At 37.2% G+C, this 8,199-nt stretch overlaps 1 protein-coding gene across 4 annotated transcripts in view; it reads right to left on the bottom strand.

Annotated features, from left to right (window-relative positions):
* cxcr2 (chemokine (C-X-C motif) receptor 2) overlaps window positions 1–8,199 on the bottom strand; it is a 45,022-nt gene that overhangs the window by 18,795 nt on the left and 18,028 nt on the right. The window contains exon 2 of one of the 4 annotated variants that reach the window (XR_006372195.1): window positions 2,369–2,620. The exons of the other annotated variants lie outside the window; for them this stretch is intronic. The gene's annotated coding sequence lies outside the window, so the exon portion shown is untranslated. Of the gene's footprint in view, window positions 1–2,368; window positions 2,621–8,199 lie in introns of those variants that run through there. 4 annotated transcript variants of the gene reach the window in all.

Genomic DNA, 8,199 nt, shown 5'->3' with positions numbered 1-8,199 from the left:
TTACCTCTGAATGACGTCGAGCTTAAACAAGGTCCAGAAAACTGCAAACATCGAGACTAATATGAACAGCGCAATAAACGTGAAAACAGCCACTAATGAACGTGTCCGTAGTTTCCAACTACTAGTTGGCAATGATTATAATGGCAATTTAACGCCACTATAATTATTAATATTAAGATACGTGTCACAAATCTGTGCAGCCATCTGAGCTGTGGAGCTGCAGGAGGAGCTCTGTGATAGACACCAAACTTTGTCTAACACAGAACCTGGAGGCTGGGGGGATTTAGGGGGGGGGGCTTTAAAATCCTTCTTAGAGTTTTCCAGACAACAGTGGACCACACAAACTACTCAGGTTTTTATTTTTTTGTACTGTTTCTTCTACAATCTCCTCTTCAGTTCAATCTTATCAGTGGAGACACATTGTTGATGCTACCCTTATAAAATAGCTTACAATTAAGTATTGGCAAAGATCAATGTGATTTTCACAGGAGGTGGAGCGTTGTTGTTAACAACTGCTGAAAGTAACTAAAAAGTTACTTTTAGTGTAACTTAGTTACTTTCCAAATCAAGTAGTCAGTAATATAACTAAGTTACTTTTTCAAGGAGTAATCAGTAGTCCGATTAAAGTTACTTTTTCAAAGTAACTATGCCAACACTGCCTGTAACCATGAATTGTTAATAAGATGGCTGACCTGATCTTTCAGAGCGACTCTGTGATGAGACATTTATATTTACATAAGTTTGCATTTAAATATCTTATTTCTAGTAACTTTACCAACGATGAGGAGCTAACAACAAGCCATCACTTCGAAAGCTCTACTCAACCAGATTGTCTTTCTTAAAGCGTTGAATTCCAGTCTGACTCAAGGCAGCATGTGTTTTATTTCCGCCAGGAGAAATAACTTTAAATAAATCTGCAGCCTGTAATTGTAGGGGCGGTTTTTATGGTCCAGAATAACTCTGACCAAGGGGACAGTTTGTGTAATTCGTCCCGCCCAGACTGCACATACGTACGGTCTCTCCAAAGACCAAGTTTTTGTGTTGTGGTGCAACGAGCGGGGATATGAAAAACTTGTTTTCCTGACATCACCGCTCAGACATGAGAGGGCAAAACCCAATGGAGTTAACACATGTGCATTACCCTGACTGTAATAAATTTAAACTGGATTAAATCCAATCAGCGCTGATGCTTAACTTCATTCTTCATATTACCGTACATTCTCGTGGCGAGGAGGAAACAAATCACGCTCTCCTCTGCAGTCTCCTCTGTGATTTATGGTCTCATTTTCCCGTCATCCAGCAGAGCGGCGCTGAATCAGTGGTGACGCTTGCCCTTTTACGCAGCCAGTAATTCCTTCTTGTCAAACCTGATTCAAACACTTCTGGTCGGCTGCCAGCTCCTTTTGAATTTTTAGGAACAATCATGCTGACATAACTGGAGGAACAACAGGTTCAGGAGTTTAACAGGATGAATGAGGCGGTTACAGTTTCTGCATTGTGGGATTTATTTAATGCTGACTGCGCAAAGAGGGCAAACCAGAGAAGTACTCTCTGTGAAAGGCAAAGGAACAAAACATGATGGAGGTTTAAAGGGCCGGGTGATGAGTTGGCTTTTTACAGTGCAGCAGCAAGGAGATGACTCAGCATTAATTCCCTCTGCAATTCAGAAACGACTAAATATGAGCGATAAACTGCAGCCTGAAATGATCCAAGTTCAAATTTAGGATTGTTCCAGTGATTGGCAACTTCAGAGCCCAATATCTTTATTTTCAAAATAATTCACTAAAGAAAGATTTTCTTGAAGGCCTTGCAATATTAACAAATACGGGATTATATTAAAAGGATCACTGCTGCCACCACCTGTTTTGGAGGGGAACTGTTCAGCTGGTGAGTTTTTCTCTACAGTAAATGATCTGTAAATCCATATTGATCAATTAGTTTATAGTAAACATTTTAACTTCTGAATGTTTCTAATTATTAGTTTAGGTTGTGTTGTCTTTAGTTTTGTATTTTCTGCTATGTTAAATGTGAAATATACTAATTTGTAGGCCTGTCACAATAACAAATTTTGCTGGACAATAAATGATGAATAACAATAAATGATCAAGAAAACTTTTTAAATATTCCAAATAAATTACTGAAACTACAATAATTAAAATAGATTAAAATGTCTCGTAGCTAAAATTGCGTTTGAAAAAATAATCCTTCAACCTTGACAGGGAAAACAGGCAAAAGTGGGAGGTAGTGCAAACTTCGTTCTGGGTTCCCAAAATGGCTGCCCTTCAATGACTTTAAATGGGAGCGTCTCTATAGCGACTGCTGTCCATATGGAAATTATCGTACTCAAGAAATTATGTTACATTTGATATAAATGAACTCACTCAAACCATTTTTATTTTGTTGTAAAACTCCATTTATAAGGGAGTGGCAGCTGGAAATGGGCGGACATGATCTTTTCTGAGCAGGCAGCATCAAAGTGGAGGCATCGCAGCGCATTTCCTGCCCCATGAAGAGCTTCTTTCTTCCTCTTTCAAAGACTTGCCTTTTGGCCCTTAAGCTGGTTTCCCCTCAGGCATCAGATTCCTTCCTTTCATTCTGGGGAATGTTGCTCCGAGCAAGACTGGATTGGGGGAGAAATCCAAGACTGGATTGGATTTCGCCCCCAATCCAGGGGAAAGACTGGATTGTGTAGCAGCTAAATAAGAGACATCGCTTATAAAACACGATTTCACAAAACTCTGATTAAAAAGTTAGTTTGGTATTCAAATTAATAAAAAAATACATTTTCTAAAATTGATTTCAAGGACAGCTGAAAGCATGAATGCAACTGGAAAGGATGTAGTGTGCATGCCAGGCCTTTAGGGGGCGATGAAACATTGTGATCGGAGGTTAAAATGCATTTTTATATTTTACTGACACCTGAAAGTTGTGTCTGAGTGGATTCTATATTCAGGTATGTTGAAATTAATTATTAAGAGACATTCTGCGATAAATAAGATCTTATGGAACAGGATTAGGACCACTGAAAAAAAGACTTTAATCTCAGAATTCAGATTCAAATCTCACAATTTAATTTTTTTTGTCTCATAATTTAGACTTTTTCCTCAGAATTAAGATTTTTTCTCCCAAAACATTAAAGTGTAATTTCTGAGGTTAAAGTCAGACCTATGGTGACGTAATATACTATTAACAGAAATATTCCTAAGAAACAAAATATCTTTAAAAAGATTCTTATGTCTTTACTGAACTCATTTTTGATGAGTTCAGTAACTCGATGATAAAATTACAGATTTTATCATTATGGATATAAATCTCAGGTTGAACAAAAGTTGTATGAAAATCAAGAACCGAGTAAAATAATCCATACATTTTTCTTAAACATTAAAACAAAAATCTTGTGAGATGGTAAATATTGTTTTTCACCCAGGAGCTAGCATAGCTGCTATGCTTACACTAACTCTGCAGCCAAATTACACCTCCATGTTGGCTCCTGACACCTTTAAGCAGTAATGTTACAGAACTACAGTTCCCATAATGCCTCCAACATGCAGAATGTTTTGCCTGTACATGTTCCAGGGAGCAGAACCTGCTCTGAACGAGAGAACCTGGCGTCCTCATCATGCAGCGTTCATATAAAATATGCAAAGAATTTCAACCAAAAAATGACAACGACGCCACACGGGATATTCTCTTGGTTTAGATTATGATTATGTGTGACAATAATATGCTTTTGTGATCCTTTTCTCATGCTAATGATTTTGCAAATCAAAACTGCTCAGTATTTTTTATTCCCATTTAATTTTGATATTTCTTCCGTCGTTTCCACAGCAGTGGCGTCCAAACATTTTGATACATGAATCAAAATCTTTAATTTTAATGTACTTGAGGGCCAAAATAATAATAAAAAAACGTTTATTTTTTCCTGTTAAATAATAAACATGATGTAATAATTTTATTAAACAAATATGGTTTTGTTTGAAATTAATATCCAAAACTGAAAAAAAGTTTGCAGGTTTAGTTTATTATTAAAAGTACAGCGACCAGTTTTTTCCCAAAATGATAAAAAAAACAGCAACAAAAACCATCTTAAAATAAATATCAAAGATGATTGTAAGAATATTTAAAGTTGTTATTAATAATTTTGTCCAAACAACATTAACGAGATGCAGAAAATGATTGTAATTTGCTTGTGCAGCCGCCATATTGGATTTTGTTTTCAGAGAACTGCCGTGGAACATTGATTTAATTTGGTCATTTCAATGTTTCTTTTATTGTTTCTATATAACTACATCCAGCATTTCTTGGCTAAAAATGAGTTTTTTGGGTAGAAGTCTCAAAAAATTCAGCCAAAATTCCCAGCATTTCTCGTTTGAACCAAACTGGATTTAATATTTGATGGGAATTAGTTTCCAGTTTCCAGAACAAAGCAGAACAAAGCCACCTGTTTAGTGAAGAAGACTCAAACAGTCTTCATCTCTGGAGGGTCCCGCCGTCCTGACACCCAGCCCCCGTTATCCTAACATCCACCATCTGCTCGGGGGGGTCAGCGCTGTCTGTTTCTATGGCAACGATGTACCCCTCCTCCCCTCTGTAAGACGTGGGCGTCTTTTGTGTGGCTCCAACTGTAAACCCAACGACTGGTTTAATGACAGAAGCAAGTTTCTTTGTATATTTTCAGTGTTTTAGGTCCTGATTTTTGAAGATCAGAGGTTGTTTTTGCAGAGACTGCACCAAAAAGAACAAAAACAAACTGCTGGTCTGTGGTGGAAACCCTCAGTAGGATGTAGATAAGAACCCCTCCCCCCAAACGCAAGAAGGTGACCTCGCAATTTAGCCCCAGCTACCTCTTTTTCTGCAATGCCTAGTCACCCTTCCTGTGGAGGTGAGGATGACTGGGAGGAAACGGCAGCAGTAAACTAACAAGAAAACAACAGCAAGCACAAAGACAACGCCTCGCTCTCTGGTTTTATTCTATATCTCATCTGAATGAGGCGCTAAAACAAATCAAGTTTCTCTTGAAGTGTTTTAATTATGTTGACTTTCACTCCTCAGACTTGTGTTGTAACATTTGGAATGGCATGTTTATCCGCTAATAAAGCTTTCTCCTTTTGACTCTGCAGGCATGAGAGACTTTTAAAAACACCCGACGACGGTTAATCAGTCTAATCTGCCTGTTTTCCATATAATGCAGGGTCACATTAAAGTGAGTCCCTTTGATCTAACGCAGAACCTTATTAGGCAGACCGACTCCACAACAGCACACAGATGGAAAGCATTAGCCCTGCTGGCAAGAAACTCAGCCTCTCTGTTGCATTGTCAATGGATATCTTGCAGTAGGAAGGAGGTTTTTTATTGCTAAATTTAACTAATTTGTTCTCAAAGTGAACAAATTGCCCGTGACGCCACATGTGCAGGTAGATTTGCTGCGTAAACTTTACCGTTTCGTACGTTTACAGTTGAAACCAGATGTTTACGGAAATGGAAAAAAACAAACTGCCTTTTTTGTGGTTTGACAACAGGATTAGCCGAATTGTTTCTACTCTACCAAATCACCGGGGTAGTGAGAGAGTTTTTTACGAATTGGTTTTAACTTTATTCAAAAAGTAGAATTAACATTTAAAGTGTTTGACTTGGATCAAACATTTTGGGTTTCTTTCATCAAGCTTCTCACAATAAAAATCGTATAACTGATTGTGTTTCCATTCACCATGAAATTGCACAAATTGAAATTACAAAATAAAATTTGCTTAAAGGAACTGCACCAATTTTGAAAAAGAAATTCACTTTTCTGTAAAAAGGTTTTCAGCCAGCTGGATGAAGTGATTTTTCAGCCGCGTCAACATTTGCATATTTCATAAAACTGCAATAGAAATACTCTTTTCTTATCACACAAGTCACATAATCACCAACCGGATGTTACTACTGGCGAAAATGACAAAGAAGGCAACAGGAAGTGGTAAGAGGATGTTTTTTAATTACTTATTGTGTAAAAAAATTTATTCACGTTTGATTTTAGTTGCATTTCTTATTTAATGCAAACATCGCAATTACAATACTGCATTTTTTTGGTCTTGGGCAGATTTGTAATGAAAACGCAGCTACTGAGTCAGGTTTTCAGTTGCCAGACACTTTTCACCTCTAACTTCAATTCTTCTCTTGGACTGAGCCCAGGGTTTTGAAATAACTCCAAAGAGCTGACTGTGTCCTCAGGATCACTGTCCTTTTGCAAGACCCATTTGTGCACGAGCATGAACTTCCTGGCTCATCTCTGGAAATATTGCACCGATATTTCCACATATTTCACAACTGTGTCAACTTTCTCCTATTTTTCCGCAAATATAATGTCTAAATGAGTCGTTTTGACCAAACGGTTTAAGTTTAGCTTCATCAGACTCCAGAACAGCCTCCATTAAAAGGACGATGCCCACGTTTCTGTTTCTGGTACTTTGGCTGATTTCTGTACATTTTTCCATGAAGTCACAGTTTGTTTTAGGTGCGGCTTCGATTGCATTCATGGGTGTGCCTCTGTTGAACTCAAATGTTCTGAATTTATGTAGCGTTTTCCAAGAAGAAACTAAAGGCATTTAGTATATTATTGATTTGTGTGCAAACTCAGCAAATCCCTGCAGAACATGAAATCTACAAAGATATAAACACCGGATTTATAGATCTTTCTTTCTAATGACATTTCAATCTGTCAAGAACCGTCTCTTCTTATATCTCTGGGCTTTCTTTTAATTCCTCAATTCAAACTCTTAGTTTGGGATTTAACGTTACTTATTAAACGTTGTAAGTTTATTATTATTATTATTATTATTATTATTATTATTATTATTATACATATTTCAGTAAATTTATTTTCATTGTAAGACTTTGAACAGAAATGCAGCATTAAGTCTTGTGTTAAAGATATTTTTGGATTTCTCTCATGTTTTTTGCTAATTTACTCACCAATATTGTGTTTTCTTGCTATTTTGTGTTCTAAAGAGGCAGATAAAATTGGAAAATTATTGATTATTGTTCCTCATTGACTGAGATTCTGATCCCTCTTCTGGTCTATTAGCAAACACCTACTTGTTGATATTATAGAAATTAAATCTATGAATCTAGGAAATCAAATCTTGCAAAAACAATGTTTAAATACTTTGATACAATAAATTATAATGAATATTTTACAGCCCTTGTCTTTCCATATGTAGTTTGAAGATGTTGATTTATTTCCGTTTATTGTGTTCAATCTGTGCACATATTGTGTAACCACTACTGAGACTCCTGCCTAGGAAACACGAGACAAAGAAAGGTCATCCTGGTTCAGAGCACGGACACAGCTGGTGTTTTACATTGTTGTTTTGGAGATTTAACTCCAATGCTCTAATGCAACTTAATAAAAAGATTTGTACACTTCTGCATTTTTCTGTGCTTGTTGGCATAAAAACTGCTTCAAGAATGTGATACAACCTTAAAATAGAGCCTGTTGCAAAAACCTCTGCTACCACAAAGACACTGAAATCCCTGCAGCTTTGCACTTCTTTACATGTAACCTGCAATAGTGACGTTATTCAGAAGATAAAAGGATTTCCAACTCGGTAGTTATATTTGAAACAAAGGATAGTTGAGGAAAAACAATGTCCAAGGTCTTTTTATAGTTTCATGGCTCTTTTTCTGCCTGTGTTTTTTTAAAAAGCTGACCACAGCTGAAAAAAAGGGGAAACGTCAAGGCCTTTCTTGCTGCAACTACTTTTAAAAACAACAACAATCTGGACAATCGCAGATTTACAGGCCGATCCCCAAACTTCTATTCATCTGTGAAATAATTGAAAAGTTGTTTCTTAACAATGACCAGTCGCTTTGATGTCTTTCAGTCTGGTTCCCATGGTTACCACAGTACTGAGACCGCCCTCATCAAAGCGTCCAATCGTATCCATACAAACATAGCACATAGAAGAACCACAGTACCGGTTCTGTTGGACCTGAATGCATCATTCCACGCCATGTTACATTATTAGAGAGTTGGGTCGGACTGTCCGGTACCATACTCCACTAGTTTTACCTAAAGAACCGGAACCTCTTTGTGTCAACAGATAACTTTAAATCAGAGTGGACAGACGTCACATATGGGGTACCACAAGGCTCAAACCTGGGGCCCCTCCTGTTTAATACCTACATGCTTCCACTGACTCAGGTTATAACAAGTGATTG

Source organism: Gambusia affinis, linkage group LG11, assembly GCF_019740435.1.
Source record: "Gambusia affinis linkage group LG11, SWU_Gaff_1.0, whole genome shotgun sequence".
In the NCBI taxonomy this organism is placed as follows: domain Eukaryota; kingdom Metazoa; phylum Chordata; class Actinopteri; order Cyprinodontiformes; family Poeciliidae; genus Gambusia; species Gambusia affinis.
Note: the sequence above shows the minus strand (reverse complement) of the source record. Positions and strands in the feature narration are given on the sequence as shown.